Raw genomic sequence first — 24,704 nt, forward strand, 5'->3', positions numbered from 1 at the left:
CTAATGAAGGAGGTTAACCACCTTTTGTCAGTAAGACGGTTACTGACGACGCCTTACCATCCCATGTGTAATGGGCTTGAAGAGCGGTTCAACGGCACCCTCAAAAATATGATAAAGAAAATGTGCCAGGAGAGAGCTACCGATTGAGATAGATATCTCCCAGCTCTTTTGTTCGCTTACCGCGAATTACCGCAAACGAGTCTTGGTTTCTCGCCCTTCGAGATGTTGTATGGGAGAACTGTTAGAGGTCCACTTACGATACTCAAGGAGCTGTGGGCTAATAAGGAGATTACATCAGATCTCAAGACAACATACACATACGTTCTTGAATTGTGGGACAAGTTGAAGGAAACATGCAGGCTTGCACATCAAGGCCTGGAAAAGGTGCATGAACGCCGTAAGGGATATTATGAAAAGAAAGCCATTCACAGGAATCTGGATCCGGGCGACAGGGTTCTCGTCCTGCTACCCACGGATCATAATAAGTTACTGATGCAGTGGAAGGGCCCGTACCTTGTGACGTGGAAGAAAAAGGACATGGATTATGAGGTATTGATAGATGGCACTAAGAGGGTTTTCCATGTAAATATGTTGAAGAAATACGAAGAAAGAGGTCCCGTATGACAGTACGCCCCCAGGGCAGCGTGTTCAGTAGTGGCCGAGGAGCCAGGTGACGCTGCCGAGGAGCCCATGTTCAGTGGGAAGAAAAACGCAGGAGGGGATGAGGTACTGAAGAAGCCCAATTTGAATGCAGACAGAGGATTACAGCTCTACTCCAAATCAAGGGGGAGACGTTTTGGGATGGGTTAAGCAAAACTGAGGTCATATGTTACAAATTAGACCTGTATACAAATAGAGCTAACTGAACAGCTCTAGGTATATCTGGGATGAATCTTGTTGTTGTTGTTGCGTTAATGCATCTCTGGGATTTATCTTGTTGTTGTTGCTGTTGTTGGTGTTATGTGATCATACAAGGGAGTGTGTTGTGGACACGAACATGTTTATTAAGGGCTCTGTACGGACAGCGGCAGTGGTGTGTTAGTGTTCTGAAAACGCAATTCGGTGTGCTGTGTTAGTGGTGTGTGCTGGACCTCTGCGGTGTGTTGTGTGCTGGGTCCAGAATCGCCACAGAGGCTAGTCGGTTGGCTGGATAGCTTGAAGATGAGGATGACATGAGCAGTTTTTCATGGAAAAACTCTTGAGAGAGGGGGCCCTTGTCACATATATTAAGGAGCCTAAATTAAATTTTAAAGGAAAAAGGTGTGAAGATGACACGAATTAACCGAAGAACAAAGAAGAGGAAGAAGCATTCGTTGAGGTGGAGAGAGATGATTGGTGGAGAAGCATTCGGTGAGGTGGAGAGAGATGATTGGTGGAGAAGAGACGAAGACGACGACAAGGCTTACGTGGACTAACACCGAGGCTATAAAAGGGCGGGTGAGAGCGAGGCATAGGGGGGAACAGCAGAGAAGCGGAGGCTCCGGCAGGTCAGGGACACATCGGCTGGAAGAGAGCGACGCCGGCTACTGCTCCGGTGAGCTCGCGTTCTACGACATCGCATCGTGAACTTCCTGCCATGCCTGAGCCCATTCCGGGGAGTCAACAGAGGACGCTACTACCTGCTACGGCCAGGGGTGTCTCCAGCGCTGTTGCCACCCATCCGGGTGGTGCCCCCAACGCCAACAACACCGGCATCACCTTCACGGGCGCTTGGACCGGGAGCTTGTACGACACAGCCAGCGACGCCAGCCCAAGCGTGTCGAACGCCGCTAGCAACATCAGCCCAAGCACGCCGAACGCCGCCTCGACGCCGGCTACGGGATCCATACAATGCCACAGCCACACCGAACCAACCGTGAGCACGAACGCCGAATACGAATAGTAGAACGCTAGTAGTAGACGCTGGTAGTAGTGTTCCCGGGTCGTGTGTATTTATAGCCTTTGTGTGTTGTGTTAGTTTTGTGTTCTAGTGTGTGTGTCACGTAGGGTGTATAAAATGTGCGTTTTTGTGGGTACAACCGTCGCCTAGTCCATTCTTTCAGTCCGAGTGTTCTCCGGAGAGATCCATGACAGTCATCAACGATGATGCAATGTTTTGTTATGGACATCTGCCTGAGCTTAGAGGTGGTTGCAAAGCAGTCATCAAAAGAGTCAAGGATGATTTGCAAACGGCAATGCTGATCAGTGTTCAAAGCAGGGTTCACATCAGCCTTAATTTCATCGAAATAGGCGATGGCTATATTTTTCGCCAAGTGGCGGTATTCGGCGCTAAATTTCGTAACTAGACGCTCAGTTCACTGGTTCTGAAAGGCAACGACACCCCGTGCGATGCAGACTTGTTGGCTCAGTAGTAAAGCCAAGTTTGCTTCTGCGATGCCGTTGGACGCGCAGGGGTTGTCACAGTCCACCGTAACAAATAAGCTGGCACGCAGTGGTAGAGTGACGTGGTCGTTGGACACACGAAAAACGGGTCTTCCCGGCGCACTGTCATCAGCTACGGTGCATGGGGCGGAGAATGTCACCATGAGTTCGCAGAGGTCGATGACAGCCCCATTTTTGCGAAGAAAATCGAGGCCGAGGATCAGGTCCTTGGAGCACTCAGCCTGCACAGCGAAGCAACCAGTGAAGATGATACCGCGAATCTCAATCCTAGTGGTGCAGACGCCGAGCGGCATCACCACGTGACTGCCAGCGGTCCGAATTTGTGTTCCGTGCCAGGGTGTCAGCACTTTTCGCAAGAGGGTAGCAAGACTACGACTCATAACTGAGAAATCTGCGCCGGTATCGACGAGGGTAGTCACATGATGGTTGTCAGCGAGGACCGGTATTTCAGCTGAAACAACCTCGTTTTCTGGAACGCGCGTAGTGCAAGGTTCTGGAGTGGAGGGTCGAGGTGTTCGTAGAGATGGGGCGTCGAGCAGAGTCTTCTGGGCGTCGGAAGGTGGTCGGAGCAGGTGGAAGATCGGGTTGAAGGGTCAAGTCGGCGAGCAGAGGATCTTGTTCGAGTTGCGGAGCAATGACGGCCCTACCCCCAGAGGTCGCCGTCTTCAGTTTTCCCGGCGTGGATACGGGACTGCCAGATGGACGGCTGGTGACCTGGGGAAGAGAACCGACGGAGCGATGGCGACCTGGACGGGTGCTGTTCGGCACGCAAGTGGCTGCCACCTCGACCCAAGCTGCTTTCATCATCTCTACCGCTGAATGTAATGAAAATAGGCACGGTCTTCCCGTCCACCATCCGAAATTGCAACCAGGGCCGAGATTTGAACGAAGCCAACGAAACATCCGCACTGCAGCAAAAGTGACAAAAGCGCACGGCAGGGTAGACTTGCAACATGCACAAGCGGCAATCAAGCTATACAGATGCACAACGCCAGTGGAGAGACCAATGAGGGGCGTCTGTGAGCGTCAGTGCAGCCACCTCTTGGCTCCCACGAAAGGCTTACTTCACGGAGCGTGGCCTCCGAGAACAGCTCCGAAGGCGGCGCGGTTGATCGCGGAGGCCCCGCACGGATTTGCAAGTGAGAGGGGAGCGGAGTTGCGAGGAGGGGCGGGAGGGCGACCTTAAAAGGCGCGCCGGCGGTAAAAGGGGTAGCTCCTGTGAGAGCGGCGTGAAATGGTGCGGGCAGTTGGCCTGCGATGAGTCTCGGGAAAACATGCTGTGAGCCGGGAGCACAAAGGGGTCGGAGGCAGGTTACCTCGCATCGCGGTGCCAGGTTTGTGCCGTCCGTTTGCTGTAACCAATCAGCAGGGCTTAATGACGTTCAGTATACGTGTGATTTTGTGCCATTAAAACAATGTATATTTTGACAGTCACGCAGGTCTCGTTCGTTATAAGTGAAAGCTCGTCTTAAGTGGGGCCGTTATATGTGGGCTTGACTGTATAATCATCAGCACAAACGCGAGCTGCATGAAGCATTCATCATAGATATGAAAGGCGCGTCATACATTAGCACACCATTGACGGCACTGACAAGAAAAGAGATTGAATATCTTGAACAACCATGACAACATGACGCGACAGAAGGAAATCTTCCTCACCTTCCTTTGGGTTTTGTTTTCCTTTTTGGTATGAATTGCGAGCAATGCAATAAACCTGCAGTTGTAAATCATCGCTGTGTTTGTATGTGTCTTCTTTTTTTGTCTCATGTAAAAGCGCTGTTTTTCGGTGAGAAATGTTTCAGCAGAGGCCGGAAATGCTTTTAATGTAAATGAGACACAAGTGTTTTTTTTTTCCAACTATGTAAGAGACCTCACAGGCTTCACAGAATTAGAAATAAAATAAATAAATAAATATCCTTCCAACACATATATGTAACTCTGAATGGAATGCTTTTAATGATGTATCAGTTATGCTTTGCAAGATGAGGGCCACCTGAAAGCTATCCTAAGCACGTTTCACCTTAGGAAACATGCACATACTTATATGGTCACTCAAAGGACTACACAAGACCCCACTCTTGATGCAAGAGAGCTGGTAGTTTGTAATAAAGAGTACAAAATTGTAGTTGATATTTCAGGCCGGAAGTCCAGCAAGCGAGAATTAGAAATAACAGATGGCTTTTTACTCGCCGGAACTGCTTTGTCTAACCGGCACAAAAAAAATTCACAGGGATGTCTAATTCCACTCTGTGTTGGTAGTGCGATAGCATTAGCAGCTGTTGATGTCTTTACCGAAAGTGACGTCACTACCGGTCTGGTGGTGACGTTCCTTCTCTACAGCAGGTGGAATTGCTGCCATCTTGTGACGTCACTTCATTCCAGCCAACAGGAAGGCTCCGATCTGGTGGCGTCACTTCCCTTCAGCCAATCACCGCAACACTGTCTTCCCAATGAAGCTCCTTATGCTATAGCATTTAGACGAAGCATCAGCCATCGCAGCTCTACGATGGCAGGCTCCGCAGAACACCACTGCTCAGGCGCACTTGAGGTGATGCGTACCTGTTGCTGTACTTAACCAGCCAAAAAGTTGCTCCTTCCACCACTGCTGTTCTGGACCGCCATGCGTGGGTGGACCTTCACGAACCATCTCTGGAAAAGCGCGTGGCGGATAGAGCTCCTCCACGATGTCTCGTCCTCCTTTTTCATGAAGCAGAAGAAGGGATACCTGTCCCGCAGGTGATAATACAAGGCACTTAAGCAATCCAAGATATACTCAGAAATGGGCGGTGCATTTGTTTTCCTGTGCAGTTCTACTTTTTGTTAATAACGCCTGCCAGACAAACCCATTGAGCACAGCAGAATGGTTCCATAACGAATATTCAATTTTCTGGCAGGCCGCCGCGGTGGCTGAGTGGTTATGGCGCTCGGCTGCTGACCTGAGAGATGTGGGTTCGATCCCGGCTGGGACGGTCGAATTTCGATGGAGGCGAAATTCTAGAGGCCCGTGTACTGTGCGATCTCAGTGCATGTTAAAGAACCCCAGGTGGTCGAAATTTCCGGAGCCCTTCACTACGGCGTCTCTCATAGCCTGAGTCGCTTTGGGACGTTAAACCCGCATAAACCAAATCAATCAATTTTCTGGCATGTAGCTTTTTCCGTCCATCCAGGTGAAGCGATATGCTGTGCGAAACAGTGGTTGAGGGGAGGCTGCAATTACAACCCTGCTTTTCTCTCCATGAAATGATCAAATGTTCTCTAGAAAGGTTCCTTAAGTTGCACGTTGAACAACTGCACGTGGAATTTCCTGCTGTCACTGACCTCAGCATCCCCACTGCTCAGGAGATGGCAAAGTTTTTATATTCAATTCAATTCTTTATTTACCAGGATACTGGACGGTCTGCAGGGATAAAAGTTGTTGCCTACAACTAGACTGGGGCCCTGGAGCCATTTACAAAGCGGCAGCAGACATTGATGACAGAGTACGGTAACATCAATTACAACACATTGTGTAGTAGAAGGCATCAGAAAATACAGACCTGCTGCAAGATTTATAACAACAATCAATTCTTATCAATTACAACTGAGAAAAGTGTACTCATAGCTCCTTTGGGGATTTGAAGGCTACCTGTTCATGTTTATTTAATAAGACCGGCAGATTGTGTTTTAATGATAGCAATTTGTACTGAGTGCGAAAGTATGGGACTAACTAGGGTTCGGAAATTCAAGTTAAAGAAGGAGTAGCTTTAGGTTGCAGCAATGCCATCGAACAAAGGAAACTCTGGCTGTCATGCTGAAAAAAATAGAAAACATATAGCAAGCAGTGTTCATAGTGATGATCAAAACTAATAATATTGTATTTTGCAAAGAGATGTCTTGTCGTAGAGTGACGATCAATATTAGCTATGTAGCGTATGTACCCTTTTTTGCAGAATTATTATATTTTCAATATTTGCTCTTGTGGTGCTTGCCCACACCAAACTGCAGTAGCTCATGTGTGGGGCAAATAATGCGTTACATAACTGAAGTTTAACTTTTTGCGGTAGAACAGTATGACATCGTGACATAGGTCCAGTCAATGAAGAGATTTTTTTTGCAACATAGTTGACATGAGTGTCGCAACTCAAATGGCAAGAAAAATAGACACGGAGAATTTCCTAAGTATCGACAAGGTCAATATTTTTACCTTAAATCACTAGAGATTTTTATAGAATGAATTTTTTATTTCTGGCTTGATATAAAATAGCTTTCGTTTTCTGGGTGTTTACTTTTATGTGATTCAATTGGGACCAGACAGACAATTTTTCAAGTACACCATTCCAATGTAGCACAAGGGCATTGGGATGATTACCAGAAAATAAGACAGTACTGTCATCAGCATATATAATGAACTGAACTCTTGTCCATATGAACTATGCCATTTATGTATAAGTCAAACAGAGTCGGGCCTAATAGACTCCCCTGTGGTACATCACAAGATATTGGAAGTAACGATGACTGTTGGTTGCTAATACAGACACACCGGCTTCTATTGCTGAGATATGAGTTAAGGAAAGCATGAGATTGTCTGCGGATGCCATATGAAATGAGTTTTATAAGAAGTATGTTATGGTCGAGGAGGTCAAAAGCTTTTCTCAAGTCGACAAAACGACCGAGCATATATATTCCGTTTTCAATGCACTGTAATATATTTTCTTTTATTGCAAGCACTGCCGTTTCCATAGATTTGCCTTTTCTGAATCCAAACTGACAATCGGTCAGCGCCCTAGTTATATCTAAGAAATTTATTAGGGGTAAGTGATCTTTTCTAGTCCTTTGGAGAAAACAGGTAATATAGAAATCGGTCGATATTATTTGCTTCATTTCTGTTTCCACCTTTAAAGATTGGTTTATGGGGTTTAATGTTCCAAAGCGACTCAGGCAATGAGGGACGCCGTAGTGAAGGGCTCCGGAAATTTTGACCACCTGGGGTTCTTTAACATGCACTGACATCGCACAGCACATGGGCCTCTCGAATTTCGCCTCCATCGAAATTCGATGGAGGCGAAATTCGACCGCCACGATCGGGATCGATCTCGTGTCTTTCGGGTCAGCAGCCAAGCACCATAACCACTGAGCCACTGCGGCGGCTACCCACCTTTAAAGATTACAGCAACTCTTGCTCGCATCATGCCCTCAGGAAAGGTAGCCGATTCTATTGCTAGGTTAAATATACAAGACAGTACTGGGCTCAAAAATTCAATCACGTACTTTATTGGCTTTATTTGTATGTTGTCATAATCAAGGGTCTTGCTGTTTTTTAAGCATAGAAATGATCTGTGCACTTCAGTTTCATCCTTCGGTTGAAGGAAGATGGTTTCAGGGCTGCTGATGCTAATTTCAGGCAATGTTGTTAAGCTGTCGTTGTTATGATTTGAGACATTGGTGAAGTGGTGATTCAAATGATTAGCAAGAGCTTCATCACTTAGGTCGGCGCCGTTAACCATTAACGTTTCTGGAGAAGAATCACCTTTACCTCTGCCGAGTACATTATTATTGTATTCCAAATATTATATCGCCGTTTTTTGCCTTTGTCGCAAAAAAGATGCTCGTAATAAGCTTTCTTTGCCTGCCTAAGCGTAGTATTTAGCTTATTTCTAAAAGTGTTAAATTCTTTGAGATTTCCCTCCGTCCGTGTGCGAAGAAACTGAAAGTACAGACGGTTTTTTTGTTTGATTTATTTCAGATGTCCGCATGTCACCCAGGGTTTCTTCGCCTTTTTGGAACGTTTTAGAGTTCTAAATGGAAAATGTGCTGTATACACTCTCATAAATATTTCTATGAATTAGGAGTATGCTTCGTCAACTTGAGAGGGCAGGACGACAGCAGCCTTTACAAGATGCCTAATCGTTCTATGTTCTTTGTGCAGATCCTCACAGCTGTTGCTGTTTCGCTTTTTTGCGACTTCGACTCAAGTGCACCTATGCAGCCGTCTAGCTTGCGGCACGTGGATGGGACCATCAGTTTGGCTACGGACTGCCATGTCACCCTTGTTGGTGATATACTTGGCATGCTCCCCTGGGCACCTGACGGCTTCCCACATGCCAGTCTGCATCGTCCAATCACCATCGGCCCTTGGTCTACGTCAGCTCTTCCTCTGACTATAAATCAGACCGCACCAGCTTACCGCTTCAGTGGGCAGGACGGCAGCAGCCTTTACAAGATGCCTAATCGTTCCATGTTCTTGGTGCAGGTAAGCTACCCCAAGAACGCTCATTGCATTCGATCTGATGATCGTTGTTTGCTGCTGTTTTTCTGCTCACAGAGTTTTGTCAGCCTCTGTTCAAATACTGTACTTTGCTTCTCTCGCCTTCTACAGAGCGAGGACGTTGAACAAAATCCAGGCCCCCCCTAATGATCACTCTCAGCTAACTCGTCTAAACATCTTAGTGGGAAGCGGGCAACACGCGTCAATACTGACTCGTCTTCCGCTCTGGGGGAGGAAGACGTGCTTTCTTAGCTCACGCAACTGCTTGCTGGTGAAAAACGAATCGCTAGAGACATTACAGATATTAAGAAATCTTTTTCCACTCATCTTGATGATCTTGAAGCTCGTGTCTCATCACTGGAATCATCTGCAACTCCATAAGCCTATGAGTATTTGAACACTAACCTCCGTTCGGACATTACATCCTTAAAAAAACAATTTCCAACCTGGTTGTAAAGAATGAACACTTGGAAAACCGTTCAAGGCGGAACAATCATATTGTACACGGTCTACTAAAGAGTCCTGATGAAGATGGCAACAGTTTATTGTCCAAAATCTTCAAAATATTTACTGAGAAGCTTCGCATAGAATGTGCCCATATTAAGCGTTGTCATCGCATCGGCAGACCCAGTGATGGACGTACATGTCCTGTCATACTAAGGGTCCTTGATTTCAGTGAGAAGATTCTTGTCATGAAGAACCTATCAAAACTCAAAGGGGAAAATTTTTACATCACTGATGATTTCTCAGCGAATGTCCGAGCCCTTCATAAGAAAATATGGAATGCATCTTCCTCGCTTCATGACGGTGGTGCAAAGGTGAAGCTTTGGTACAACCATGCTTTCATTGATGGTGTCAGGTACACATGGGATGAAGCCTCGAGTGGCTTGGAACGGGACCCCCATCACGATGTGGCCGAATCTTCTGAGCTTCCTTCGTTATCCAGTCACATGGCTACTGAATCTACAGACCCTCCTTCGTTACCCCTTCACGAAGCAAGCGAACCTACTGAGCTTCATTTGTCACCCCGTTGACAGTTACCTAGCTCTCCAACCAGTCTCGTTGTCTTAAATCTTAACGCTAAAAGCATCTCAAACAAACTCCCCGATCTTCTCGCGCTTGTGTCCTCCCATGACCCTCACGTTATTGGCATCACTGAAACCTGGCTACACCCTGACATATATGACTCTGAATTTACCCCACCTGGTTACCTTGCTATCCATGCCAACAGGCGTGATGGCAAAAGCGGTGGTGTGGCTTTACTAATTCGTTCATATCTTTGATTTTCCATCCTACCCGCTCCTTGCAACACTGAGTCAGTTTGGTGCAAGCTTTATTTAGAAAAAGAGACTGTTATTATCGGCGTTTTTTACCGACCCCCCAGAACCTCTGTTGATGTTTTGCACTCTGTTGGCCAGTTCATACAGTCTTTCAGTACCAAACATCTTCATGGGTTATTTCTACGTGCCTGGTATTCACTGGCCATCGATGTGTTATTCTGGCCGTGATGCTTCTTTAGCAAGAGTTGCTAGATCTCTCACTCTCTCTTGGACTCACTCAAATAGTTACAATTCTTACCAAACTAAATTCGCTGCTAGACTTAATCTTCCTAAGCCCCAATCTAATAGAGACCGGCTTTCAGTGTACGGTTGTCGATGGTATTTCCGACCATGAAGCAGTTCTCCTTACCCTGTCCCGCTTCACTAGTAACCCACAGTGCATGTTCACGTCATTTCTGGATTTCCATCATGCTGATGATAACGCCATAATCGACAAACTGGCCGAGTGCTTCGACTCCTGCACGCTCAGCCGTGATGGCAATGTTAATGACCTTGTTGAATATTTTGAAAAGATTGTTAGACTGTGCATTAAACTGTTTGTTCCCATCAAAACGAAGAAAAGAAATCCTACTCTCCCTTGGATTAATCACGATCTTTTGCAGATGTCACGTCGTGTGTCTCGGCTGAGGCACATGACACGTAACAATAGAGATTTTTAGTATAGCGTACGCAGACATACGCAAAGGCATAGCGTACGCTATAAAATAGCGTGCTTCGTACTGCGCATGCGCCAAACGTTACTCCAAACCGAGGTTGAGCGTACGTGCGCGTTACGTACGCTATTTCTCGAATTTAGCGTGCGTGCTCTTGCGTACGCTAGGAAAAATAGCGTCGTCAAGATGGCGGCGCCCACGTCCCCCGCTTCGGAAAGAATTCGTCAATGTTATTGGGTTTTTAGGCATATTCACTGCTTTAAATGGCACACGTGATATTCGCTTTGCCTCGCCTCGCCAACAGCATAAAGAGGGATAAACTTGCCCAATTTTCGATTCTGTGTAACGATTCCGCAGCTCTTAACCCTAACAAGACAGAACCGACTGTGGATTGCCTTGATTTGGATTCTTAAGGAAATGTTTGGAAACCATTTGGCCACGCAACCGGCTATCTGCGTGATGCGACTTGGATAACCTTGGCCATGCCTTGGCTAAATAGAAAAAACTTTGTCGCAACATATTTTCACAATTTAACACCAGATGGTGCCACTGCAACCTACGCTATCGTTGCGTTCAGGTTGGCACACGATAAACTAAAAGGGGTCGTGCGACCTCCTCTGTTACCTCCCGCTAAATGCTTGCGTATAGCGTACGCAAGCGCTCATACGCTATACTAAATGTCTCTAATAACCCTGATGCTGTTGCTCGATTTCAAGCTGCAAAAAATGAACTTCTTAATAAAATGCACTCTGCTAAATATTTTTATTTTTGGTTTCAGCTCCAACGGCTGCTTAGAGATAACCCTCTTAAATTTCGGCACTCTGTTCTACCCTCCGGCGCTTCATCCACCTCATTCGTTATTTATGGAGAAATTATCACTAACCCTGCTCAAATATCTGATGCACTTAATGTTTACTTTCATTCTGTCTTTGCACGCGATAATAACATGATTCCATCTTTCAGCCTTCCTAATCATGATCATTCTATCTCTGATACCACGTTAAGCACTAAGGGCATTTTAAATCTTATCTCACACCTTGACTCAAAAAAATGCACTGGACCGGACAGTATCCCAAACACCTTCCTTGCACGTTATTCTCTTTGGTCATGTCGATATCTCTCAATTATTTTCAAAAATCTCTTTCTACTGGCATTGTCCCTTCTTCATAGAAACTTGCCAATGTACTCCCGCTCTATAAATCCGGCAACAAACAACTTCTAACTATAGGCCGATCTCTTTAATTGCACATTCATGTAAAATCCTAGAGCACATTATTTATAAACAAATTATGAAATTTCTTGAAGCAACTTATCTTCTATCAAGGGCTCAACACGGGTTTCGAAAGGAATTTAGTACAGTGACTCAATTAACCAAATTTGCACATGACATTCTTCTCAGCATAGATGCCGGTAACCAAATCGACGCCATATTCATCGATTTCTCAAAAGCTTTTGACATGGATTGCCGATTTCCTTTCGCACCTCTCCCAGTCTGTTCGCTTCAATTCCGTCGATTCTTCATTAGCTGATGTAACCTCAGGTGTTCTCCAGGGCTCTGTCCTTGGCCCTTTGTTGTTTTTACTCTATATTAATGATTTGCCTGACAGTATAACCTCAAACATCTGTCTATACGCCGATGATTGTGTATTGTACCACACTATTAACTCTGTCAATGATCACTTCCTCCTGAATCAGTCTTTTGGTATGTTCTGTGACTGGTGCAATATGTGGCAGATGAAAATCAATTTCAGCAAAACAGTTGTCATGTCTTTCAGCAAGTGCCTATCACCTTCTAATTACGATTATTCATCCCAAGAAAGGGCACATGAATATAAATATCTCGGCATTGTTTTTTCCCACAATATGACATGGTCAAAACACGTCGATCACATCACAGCTAAAGCTCTTAAAAAGGTAGGTTACTTAAGGTGGACAGTACGGGATGCTACTAAAGAGACAAAATTGCTCATGTACAAAACTCTAATTCGCCCTATTTTTGAATACGCTTCAAATGTTTGGAATCCATATAAGCAGTGTCAAATTTACCAAATAGAATCTGTGCAACGAAAAGCTGTAAGATTTATTTTCCGCCGCTACGACTTTCATTTTTCACCCTCATCTGCGATGTCTTCCCTAAACTTAAATCCGCTCGCATCCCGCAGGAAAACTGAGCCCTCAAAACTTCTTCACTCAAAAGTGCATTCTGCTGATTGCCTTTCAGAGGGCAAGCATATCTCGTTTTCAAAACCATCTGTAACCAGGAGCCATCACGATCTTAATATCCAACCTTTTTTTTGCCTGTACTAACGCTTCCAAATTCAGATTTTTTCCACATACTGTGGAGCGTTGGAACTCTTTGCATGGCAATATTCGTGCATTACCAATTTCAGATTTTGTGTCGGCAATTGAGTTGTAGCATTGTATGGTGTTGTGTGCAGCGTTTATATCTGTAAATTCTTGTCATGTACCCTTTTATGCGTGGAATTCTACCACATCATACGTAACCACTCCTGCTATAGCCCCTAGAATGGGGCTGCAGTATTTTCGAATAAACTTTAGTTTCCTTAAACACAGGGTTCCAGTCATACGTACTAATACTGTTTTTAAACGACTTGAGCGAGTTGTTCGAGATATGCTGAAAACTGAATGATTCTGCGAGTTTTTGGTTAAGTTTGTGCTTTTGACAAAGGTCATAAAAACAGGACAGTGGTCACTGATGTCACTTGAAATAGTGCCAGCACTGCTAACAATGCATGTGTTCATGGTAATTAGAAGGTCAAGGGCAGAGCAGCTTGAAAATGTAATATGGGTTGGCAAGGTGATCAGGTTTGTGAAGCCAGAAGTTTGAATCATATTTCTAAGTTCATTTGCATGATTATTATCTGACAAAATGTTAATATTAAAGTCACCTCTGCCAATCAAATCAAACTTGTTTCTGCTGGCATATTCCACTAAGTCATCAAGTTTATTAAGAAATGCTTTCGATATTTCCCTGTGGAGGACGGTACAAGACGGAAAAAACTTCATTATAATGACTCAAGGTGATAAGCTCATAGTCATCAGTTGTGACGCTGAAATCAGAGATTATTTAGCATGTTAGGCTACCCTTAGCATAGATTGCAATGCCACCTCCACGCCCACAAGAGTGATTTACAAGAAACCGGTTATAACCAGGGATACCGACTATTTTACTGTCACTGTGGTACCATGTTTCAGGCACTAGTATGTGATCGAATTTAAATGAAAACTGATCTAGAAAGTAAGATACCTCATCCCCCTTGTTAGATGCAAACCGAGCATTGATATGCAGGACTGATGTTTGCAAGGTGTTTTGCAGTTTAAGGTTATGGGGCAATACAAACTCAAAGTATTTCATGTTTGAGGAGCAAGCTGCAATATCGAAAGCATATTTTGTCAAGCTCCTCCTCGTGTCTGATTTGAAAGATCGGTGCTTCATCGGTCTTCCGGGCAAGGATTTTTCCATTTTGTGTCCATGCATACAGCTTTCCAGTTCTGCTCTTTCTTTTTCCTGATAGCCTTTCCCAGAAGCAGTTTAAGCGTGGGGCAAAGGTGTTCGTTTACGTACAGGTGAACGTCGATATAGCGAACCTCAATACAACGAAGTTTGCGATTGAACAAACTTTTTTTGCTTGTTTCTTGCTTCCACTGAAATGGATGTTTTTTCCTCGATTTAACGAAGTGGTTTCGCGCTGCAGTTTCGATGGAATGAAGTTTTTGGGAGCACAGAAAAACTATTTTGGAAAAACTCTGCCACTTTATGAAGCATATTCAAATTTTATTTTGTAAGAAACATGTTTGTAGAGGAAAACGTTACCCCACTGCGGCGCCCCGGGCACACAGACGTGTAAATAGTGCCCTCTCTGACATTTCGACGTCTAGAGCAACGTTGTCAATCCAATCCAATCCAAGCCTAGAGCGTCTCGTTCGTTGGCATAGGAAGGCACGCTGCCACAAGAAGTCATTTCTTTCTCTGATCGTGATGCTCTTTTGTGCAACAATGAGTGGTGCGCCCTGGAAGAGAAAAGTGCTTTCTCTTGATCTTAAAGCGAAAATGATCAAAGAAGTAGCCGCCGGCGAGAAGAAGTGGCGGACAGGTACGATATAACGCTAAGTACCCTTTCGACCATTTTAAAGGCGAAGGACAACATATTGTGCGCTGTCAGCGACAGCGGCCTGAGTGGGACAAGGAAGAGGCTGAAAGTGGCTACGTACAGCGACGTGGAGAAAGCCACATTCACGTGGTTCATGAAAATGCGCGCAAAGAACATGCCTCTGAGTAGTGCCATACTTCAACAGAAAACCCTGGACTCTGCAAGTGTGCTTGGGTGTGACGAATTCAAGGCTAGCAGCGGGTGGCTACAACGTTTTAAAGAGCGCCACAATATCGTTGGCAAAGTAATCAGTGGTGAAAGTGCGGAGGCGAATGCCATTGGAGCTGCTGATTGGCTTTGTGACCGCGTTCCAGGCATTCTTGCCCGCTATGACATCGCGGACATTTACAACGCCAATGAAACGGGATTACTCTATCGCCTTTTGCCGAAGAGGACCCTGGCTCTGAAAAATGAATGTTGCCATGGTGGCAAGCAGAGCAAGCAACGTCTAACTGTGTTGCTATGTGCGAACATGGATGGAACGGATAAACGCAAGCTGCTGGTCATCGGAGTTAGTGGAAGGCCACATTGTTTCATTGGAAGGTCGATGCCCGTCAAGTATGTCAGTAACGCAAAGGCTTGGATGACACGAGCCCTGTTCAGCGACTGGCTTAAAGAGCTGGATGAGGAAATGGGGCAGCAGAAGAGAAAAATCTGCCTTCTCCTGGACAACTGTTAGCGCACTACGTTGACGTGGAGCTGTCAAACGTCGAGCTGGAATTTCTTCCCGTAAGTTGCACATCCCTAATCCAGCCATTGGATCAAGGTGTAATAAACAGCGCAAAGTGCGCTTACAAGAAGCGCATGATCGAGAGAATTTTGCTCAACATGTTCCTTAAACGCGACACCAAGATTGACGTGTTTATGGGCATAGAAATGCTATCTGCGTCCTGGCAGTCTACGAGCAAGGAAATTATTGTAAACTCCTTTAGAAAGGCTGGCATAAAAGCTGTGTGCGACTCACTGGATGCGGCAGGCAACGATGAAGCGAGCGAAGGAGAGGCGCCTGCACAGGCAGATTTCGCTGATGCGTGGCAGCAGCTGAGCGAGGAAGGCGGCGTTCCCGAGGATGTAAGCCTTACAGACTTCATCACCAGTGATGAATATGCTGTCACAGCAGAAGAATTGGACGACACCGCAATAATTGAAAGCATTCAAGAAAAAACCGTTGTAGAGGACGGTGACAACACCGAGGAGGCAACGCAGACGCCTACAGCAACAGAAGTGCTCAATTCCATTTACATTTTGCGAAGTTATGCCGGCGCGCAAGAACATGAACAAGCATTGGTAGCGGTAGCCACCTACGAACGCCTCATTACGCTGACGCTCATGAGCAAACGTCAGGCAAAAATAACTGACTTCATGACTGCATCAACTCACACTGCATCATGAAGTGATTTGATGCAGTCATGAAGTCACTTGCCCTTTGCAAAGATTTGAGAATAAAGGTTCTTATTTTTGAACTATGCTTAGTTTTTGAACTCTCGTCAATCTCGCCCGGTCGCGGTGGCTCAGTGGTCACGGCACTGGACTGCTGATCCAGATAACGCGGCGGCTGCGTTTCGATGGAGGCGAAATGCAAGGAGCCCGTGTACTGCATGACGTAGCGCCGGTTAAACCCCATGTGGTCGTAATTTTCGGAGCCCTCCACTATGCCCTGTCCTGTGAAGTTCCAGTTGACAGCAAATCACGTCCCGCCCCGCATGCGGTGCACAAAGCCAGCCTACCTGCGCTATTTTGCGGGGCCTCCTACTTGCACGTCCCATTCCCATCAGCACGTGATGGAGTGCAGTGTTGCTTGACGCCATTAATGGATTTCCGCGCCACTTGGTTTCGTTTTCGGTGATGCCGCACGCTTCGTGGCACATCTTCGCAGCAACATGCGAAGCTCGCTTTAATTTTTCACTTGTGGCATTATCTCCATACCTCATTTAAGATTTTGAGATACCCGCAATTCGCTGAGAAAATTTTGTAACGTAATGGGCAACAAAATGCACAGCGCCGCAGGGAGCAGCTCGACTCTACAGAAAATTTCAACTAAAGCAATAATTTGAGATGTGCCATTTCGAGGTAACGAAGCTTGACTGAACTACTCTTACCAAACTATTTGCTTGTCGTTTCTTCTAAAATCGGTTGTAATATCGTCACGAAAGCATGTGAGCAGAATAAAACAGAACGATTGTTTGAACGTACAATTTCATTAACGGCACTGGAAGACAAAAACCTCGTTGCAACGAAGTTCGCGATATAACGAAGTTTTTCCCAAAAAACTACTACTTTGTTATATCGAGGTTCAACTGTATATGGAAGCGGTCTCGTCAAATCCAAGATCAGTATTTTTAAGCCGTAGATTCCTTGCCTTAATCAGTGCCCTCTCGCCCTTCGCACGTGACTTGAACTGAATGATAAAATGGCTTTTATCAGCATCTCGCGTAGGCACACGGTGGCATGCTTCTGGGTCAGGCTCAGATAAGCTTTCATTTATGAGCGAGCCAATTTGGGAGACGATGCTGAAAATGTTTTCATCTTGGTGCTTTTCTACTCCACAAACCTTGAGATTGCAGTTTCTTGAATACTGTTCCTACCAGGTGTATTTCGAGATCGCGATTTTTATTGTCAAGGCTAATTCACTTCACATGCAAGGCTTCATTTTCACCTGATAGCTTTTCGTGTTCTGGAACTTAATTTTTAGTTGAGAGTTTAATTCTTCAACAGTGCTGAAGGCCGACTCAAGGCTTTTGGTAATGTTTTGTTGCTCCAGTTTTCGCTCTCTGATTTCACTGCGCATATCTCACTCCAGTGCCTCAGGCTCCAACTTAAATTCTTGCTTAAGTTCCTCTTTTAATCTCGCAAAGTCAGCCTTCACATCTTCCTTTTGTTTTGATGCGTCTTTAGTCATATTTCACTCTGCAGGTCGCTTAAAATCAAGAAAAAAAAACACTAGACACTAAATTGCATAAACACAGCACAGACTTTGAACTCAGGACTTCAGCAGAGAAACGGCGGTTCAAAATTGACTGTGGAATATCAGGATATTGCTTGAAAGAAAGAAAACCAACCTGCACAAAGTAACAGAGTGTTGATATTTGTGCACTCACCACCATTGCCGCTGACGAAGTGAGCGATGGTGGGCGACACTTTTCTGAGTAGGGTTGCCTGGAATCACTGCTTGGTGATGCTAAAAGCGGCCGTTGAAACCCAGGCGCAATGCACCCAGGCTTAAGTGTCCGTAAAAAGGACACAGCAGGCACAGGACTCAGAGTGGCCAGTTGTTAGGCAGGTTTCCCACCAGGCGGGCCTTGAAGTTGGCATGCGAAACAAAGATAGCTGCACAAAGTGACATTGTTGATATTCGTGCACTCGCGCCGATATTAGTAGGCGCCTTGCGAGTTCTTGCCTATAAAAATACTATGCCAAGGTTGTCTGATTTTACTTTGTCTCTCTAACAAATGTGTGCGAATACGAAATTTAGAATACAGTGGAATCTCTGTGATACGAACCCGGTTGATACGAATTTCGCAATGACACGAATTCACGAAATTCCCCAGCCAGAGTGCATTGTGTACAATTCATGAAATTTCTGATATTCTGCACTCTCCCTCGCCTCTACAAGTGATACAAACGTGTGAGCCACGACTGCAGTCGCTGAAGTTGCGATCGCTAATCACGCGGTACACACCGCGTGCAGTGAGCGGTGGTGAGCAGCCCACACGTCAGTCGCGCTCGCTAATCGCGTGGTACACACCACGTGCAGTGAGCCGCAACGCACCGCCCGCACATCGCCAAAATCGCAATGGCTAATCGCGCGGTACGCACTGCGCACAGCGAGCGGCGACGCACGGCCTGCACATCGCCAAAGCCATGATCACTAATCATGCGGTACGCATCGTGAGCTGTGGCTGCACAGCAGTGAATAAATCCTGTCAGCTATAAACAGATCTGTGTGAATGCATTTTTCATAGATCTGCATACGAATTTTGTTCGTATGAATGATACAAAATTTCGGCTGAAAAGAATTTTTTCACGACCACGTGATTCTTAGCACTGCAATTCTACTCTACAGAGAGCAGAAAGAACCAGATTTCCCCCATTGATTAGTTCATCGGCAGAGGAGCCACCATGGAAAAAACTTGTGTCATTAGCGTACTGAATACAGCTTATATTATGGGCTATGGATGCAATGTCATTTGCATAGGCGTTAAATAGAAATGGACCGAGAAGGTTACTTTGTGGGACACCATATTGAATCAAAACGGAACGAGACTTGTGATTACCAACTGAAATAACCTGTTGGCACCTGTTTAAGTATGAATGAAGAAGTTGAAGGGAGAGACCATGGACACCATAGCTTTCAAGTTTGCAGAGTAGTATTTCACGATTAAGAAGGTCGAAAGCTTTTGTAAAATCAACTAAAATGCCAAGAGTCAAGTTTTTAGCTTCAATATTATTCAAAATAATTTCCTTTTGCAAGAGTAAAGCAGACTCCATGGACATGCCCTTTCGAAATTCAAACTGAGTGGCATTTATTAGGCATGTTTCAGAAGAACCCATCGATTCTCTTGAGCATTACTTTTTCAAAAGCCTTTGAAAACAGAAGGATAGAAATTGGCCTATAGTTTGTCAACTTAATTCTATCACATCCAGTTACTCTTGCATATTACTCTTGCATATACCTGATGTGAGCAACAAGTTAAAGATATAGCTTAAGCATGGTGCTAACAGATCCGCAACTAACTTAACTGGTTTTATTTAGAAGCCATCAAAATCGGTAGTACTTGTCGTTAAATGGAAAGCTAAAGTCTCTAAACTTGCATTTGGAAGAAAAAGAAGAGCTTCAACGGGGCAACCACACTGTCCAAAGCTTGTAAAGAAGTCATCGGATTTATCTGCCAAAAAAGAACAGGAATAGGGCAAGCCATTGATCACAAGCTGGTCCAGATGCGTATTTTTATTCTCTTTTATAAATGATTGATTTAGAACTTCCAAAACCCTTTCGGAACCTTTCTACTAGTAAGGCAACGCGAGTGGTTGGCAGATTTAGAACTGCGCAGCTCGCTAGTTAGCTTGTTGCGGTATTTTTTAAAAGAGGCTAGATGCTCAGAGTTATGACTAGACATGAAACGTTTGAAAAACCTGGACTGCTGTTTCATCATTTCGATGTGTACCGGAGTCACCCAAGGCTTAAAGAGTTTTGTGTCTGATTTCTTTGTCATCAAGGAAAAACACTTATTGTACATTTCATTCAAAGTGCTTAAAAACAGCTCATAAGACTCAACAACAGAAAAACAGGCAGCAAAACAATTTCAGTCTGCAACACATAAAGACTCATGAAATTGAACAAGTGTCACATCAGTTATACACTGATAAGCAAAACTATTCGGTTGTGCGTAACTCGGTGGACAGACATGTGGTACGGATACAAAAATGGCACTGTGGTCACTCAGATCAAAAGCAATAGTACCAGCAGAAATAACGGGCGAAACAATGCGTGCTATGAAACCGTCCGTGGTACTGGATGATGTAGGTGTTATCCATATGGGCATGGCATAAGGTTTGTAAAACGACTGGAGGTAACTGTATAATTCAGCCATCTATTTATACCAGAAGGTTCAAGTATGTTGGTATTGAGGTCACCACCAATAATAATGGAGTATTGAGCTTCCGAGGTAAAATCAAGAAATTTTTAGAGGTGCATTAAGAACTTATCTGGATCACCTGATTGCAGCCTGTAAACAACAGAAACAATTCTGTCCGCAGTCTGAAGCGCAAGCATTTCACAGTCAAGGGTCATTATAGAGAGGTCAGATAAGACATCTCTATTTAAACTGTTTTTACGTAAATGGCAACGCCTCCTCCATGATTAGGGCAATTACGGAAAAAAGAATCGTATCTCGGCAATTTCAAAAAGTCTGCATCACACACAGCCCACGTTTCAGTTAATATAATTACATCAAAATTGTGCTGCAGACAGTAGACAAAATGTGCAAAGCCATCAGATTTGTTATGTAAGGATCGCACATTAATATGTGTGATATAGAGAAAAGTGTACAATAGCTGTACTTTACCGGTACTCACCTACGGGCCAGGGCCAGAAACGTGGCGGATAACGAAAAGGGTTCAGCTTAGGTTAAGGACAATGCAGCGAGCCATGGAAAGAAAAATGATAGGTTAACGTTAAGAGACTGGAAGCGGCAGAGTGGGTGATGGAACAAATGCCGGCTAATGACATCCTGGTCGAAATCAAGAGGAAGAAATGGGCTTGGGGAGGGCAAGTAATGTGAAGGCAAAATAACCGCTGGTCCTTAAGGGTAACAGAATGGATTCCAAGAGAAGGCAAGTGTAGCAGGGGGTGGCAGAGGGTTAGGTGGGCGGATAAGATTAGGAAGTTTGCAGGCATAGGGTGGATGCAGCTGGCAAAGGACAGGGTTAATTGGAGAGACATGGGAGAGGCCTTTGGCTTTCAGTGGGCGTAGTCAGGCTGATGGTGATGATGATGATGTAGGCAGAGAAATTATTTAAGTCAAGGCAACCATTTACTTGATGTAGAAGCAGTAATTAATGATAGTCCATTATATTGGGGAGGGGGGGATACTGGGCTAGCAGAGCAAGGTCACACTCTGACTGAATGGCAAAGGCAGAGACCCCTCCCTTCTTTCTGAACAGTATTTTTCTACTTAAATTCCATGTAAATTTAAAGCCAAATCTTTTGCCCGTTACTTCACTATCCCAAGCAGGTCTCGTGAATACTTGGTCATGTTTTCTTTTACGACAGAACTATCTGCATCGTGCAGGGCGCTCCTTTTTGCAAACTATTTGTCCCTAAGCTCCTGACGAAAAAAGCGGACAAGAATGACTGGAGTTCTGTCCTTTTGTGCGGGCAACCTAAGCACAGCCATGGCATCCTCTTGCATAAGTAGTTCAAGAGAAACATCGGCACCCACCTCGTTAATCTTAGCCATCAGTATAACTTTGAGAACCAAAACTCAGAGGCAAACAATGGTGTAGCACAAAATTCCCCCGCATTAGAAGAACAATGATCGAGCTACGGAGAAGCTAGAAACTACATGGGAGAATTTCAGCCCATGCAAGCCCGAGTGGTCTGCATTTGACTAGCCCCGTGTTGCACGCTTCATGTTTCACCACGACACCATAACAGAATGTCACTTTTTAGTGAGCTTGGACTCACTAAAGCTTGGGCTTGGTCCGGTATTGTTTATAAGGTTCGTCTCAAGTGTAGATATTCGTACATAGGCCAAACGTATCAGAGAGCACAAAAATAATCTTCGCACATTGAAAGGTTGCCGGCCCAGCTTTGTCAAAACAGTTATCTTGTTGTGCCATTCATAGCACCACCAAGGGACACAATAGATTATCTCCTCAGGTACGAAATGTGTAACCAAGCTGCCACTCATGCTCCCGCAGAAAGAGACTATCTTGAGATTTTAACACTCAAGATTTTGAGCTTGTACTGATACAGGAGCGGTGTGTTTCTTGTTGTCTTAAGTTGTTTTCATTCACTTTCCTAATAAACCAGTTGCAACAATGAAGCATTTCCTGTCTTGTCTTCCCCTGTCATCGAGTTTGCGCCTACTTATCTTTAGCAACTGCCATCTCGTCCAGTTTTCTGTTTTGCTGAAGGAGAGAACTGGTTTGCTTCTGAGGCAGAAAAGGAAAAAAACGGCATAGCCAACCTTCACATAACTATTTTTCATTGATGTAAGCCACCACTTATAAAAAAAGCAGGGCGGCTAGCATTTCGTATAGACAGAACAGCCTCCTAAAGTTCTGTCCAAAGGCAGCATTTACTGGCAGTGCAGTTATGGCCACATCAGACCGTCCTTTCCTTTTAGGACTGATCCTCAGTGCTGAATGTCCTTCCAGGTCTTGATCAGGCCAGCACGAGAACATAGCATTGCAAGATATACTATGTACATTGCTGCATAGTTTTGTTTTCATACTTATTGCACATCAAGCAGTTAGGTTTGGCTTGGTTCGTTGTCACACAAGTGGCAGTTACCGTTCTTTCTGGACATAAATTCCGAGAGCAGTTCAACTTATTTTTTTTCAGAATGCCTTGCATTCCACCGAGACAGAACAATATTAACGCCTGTGGAGTTCTGTCCCGATGAACGGCATCACAAAATGTACCAATATGTGCTGCTGAGTGGTTTTTGCTTTGCAGGCTTTTTGTTGTCACAGGGGACTTAATTTAGTAACAGTCATTGTTCTGTGTGGATGTAACTGAGAACGATTTATATTACGCCTGGATGGAACACCAGCATCAGTTATTGTACCGTCTGGCCGGAACTATAGGCATACAAAAGAAAAAAAACATGGTCAAATTAGAATTTCGAATCATTTGAAATGCTCGGAGGTGAAAGCGCTAGTGGTAAGCTGCACTTGAACTGCTTGACCCGGTGGTGCACAACTTAGTAAAACTAGTGCAGTCAAACAGAACATACCTGAAGAAATAAACGTTCGGCTAACGGCAGCAGCGGGCCACGTCAGCGAAATTTGAATGCCTTTAGAAGCACACAATAATCTGTAAGGTGCATTCCTTACTGAACAAAAGTATTTGTGGTTACTGAAAGGTAAAGTAAACCTGTCCTCAGAACAGCAGTCTTCAAAAAGCAAGCGTAACAAAAACACCACTAAAAAAAAAGCACTGCACAAAAACTGCGAACATACAGCACAGATGTTTCCACACAAATGTTAAAGAAAACCATTCTCTAACCTGGGAGGAAACAAAACCTCAGAGTTCTTGTCCGACCCATGGACGCAGCCATCTTAGAAGCTTGTTTCCAAAGGCCCGAAGCTGCAGCAGGGGAAGTTCCGGTTACGTCACTAAACACAAGCAAAGCAAAACGATTACATGCTTACGTTTGTTCAAGCAAAACACTTTTTGCACAAGCTGAAATGCATTGTTAATAAAATGGTCTGCTGCATTAAAACTTTTCAACAGCAATCCGCCGCCTACATCGGCTGTGCATATCGCGCCATATGCGCGCGATATGCACAACGGGGGCGTGGCGCGCTCTTTCGCTGGCTTTTGCTTGTGCTGCGTGTGCACCTGTCTGCCTGCGATGTGTAAAGTATCATGCCTAAGAAAGATGTAGCTGGGTGAAATCGCGCAGCGGCACCGACACTGTGCAGGTTCGAAAGGAAGAATGCTGAAGGTGTCATATGCCGCAGCACACGCAGTCACGCCGGGCTCGCGGTGCCTTTACTTTGCACAATTTTGTTCGGAATTGGAAACCTCTCAAATGCGATCTAGGGCTCGCGGTGCGTTTACTTTGCAAAATTTTGTTCAGAATTGAAAACCTCTCAAATGCGATCTATACTAGTTATGTATACAGCTTGTCGGACCTTATACTTCAGTGAGGTTATCTCTGAAGAACGAATATTCCATTTTCGGACTCATGAGAGCAAGACTGAACAGAGCCCCCAGTGAAACTATATGCGCGTCTGAATTTCAGCACACCGTTGTATTCTTCGATGGACAGATGCACGTGAAAATGTTCTGTCAGCACAAACAAGATGCATTTGCTTTCAAGACATTGTACGCCACTGGGATATCAATCTGCATATGAACAGAAGTAATAAATGCTGCAATCGTGCATTCACATGCAAGCTGAATGATACTTGTAGTTGGACCCTGGTTGCATGGCCTTTGTTACAAATAACGACTTAAGATCATTTCTTAAAACGAGTCTTTTCTGTAAGATATGTGTATATGTAAGGCAAGTTTGGTTGCAAATGCCAATCTCTGTGTGCACTGTCTTAAATTTATTCTTTTGTTTGTGTATGGCAGATTTCATTGCCGTAAGGCTTGGCGATGTTGCCTTGCTGACTTGAAAAAGGTGGCAAGCTGACGCAAGGGAAGATGGAAGGCTACAGTGCATGTTAAGCCCAA

General features: G+C 44.8%; 1 long non-coding RNA gene across 1 annotated transcript in view; it reads right to left on the reverse strand.

The window, feature by feature from the left end:
* The window catches only part of LOC144116045 (uncharacterized), a 40,049-nt gene that overhangs the window by 10,651 nt on the left and 4,694 nt on the right, over window positions 1-24,704 (reverse strand). Inside the window, exons 2-4 of the long non-coding RNA XR_013311692.1 lie at window positions 23,526-23,635; window positions 17,890-18,089; window positions 4,942-5,107 (exon numbers count right to left, since the gene is read on the reverse strand). This is a non-coding gene — a long non-coding RNA (uncharacterized LOC144116045). The remainder of the gene's footprint in view (window positions 1-4,941; window positions 5,108-17,889; window positions 18,090-23,525; window positions 23,636-24,704) is intronic.

Source organism: Amblyomma americanum, chromosome 1 (genome assembly GCF_052857255.1).
Source record: "Amblyomma americanum isolate KBUSLIRL-KWMA chromosome 1, ASM5285725v1, whole genome shotgun sequence".
In the NCBI taxonomy this organism is placed as follows: domain Eukaryota; kingdom Metazoa; phylum Arthropoda; class Arachnida; order Ixodida; family Ixodidae; genus Amblyomma; species Amblyomma americanum.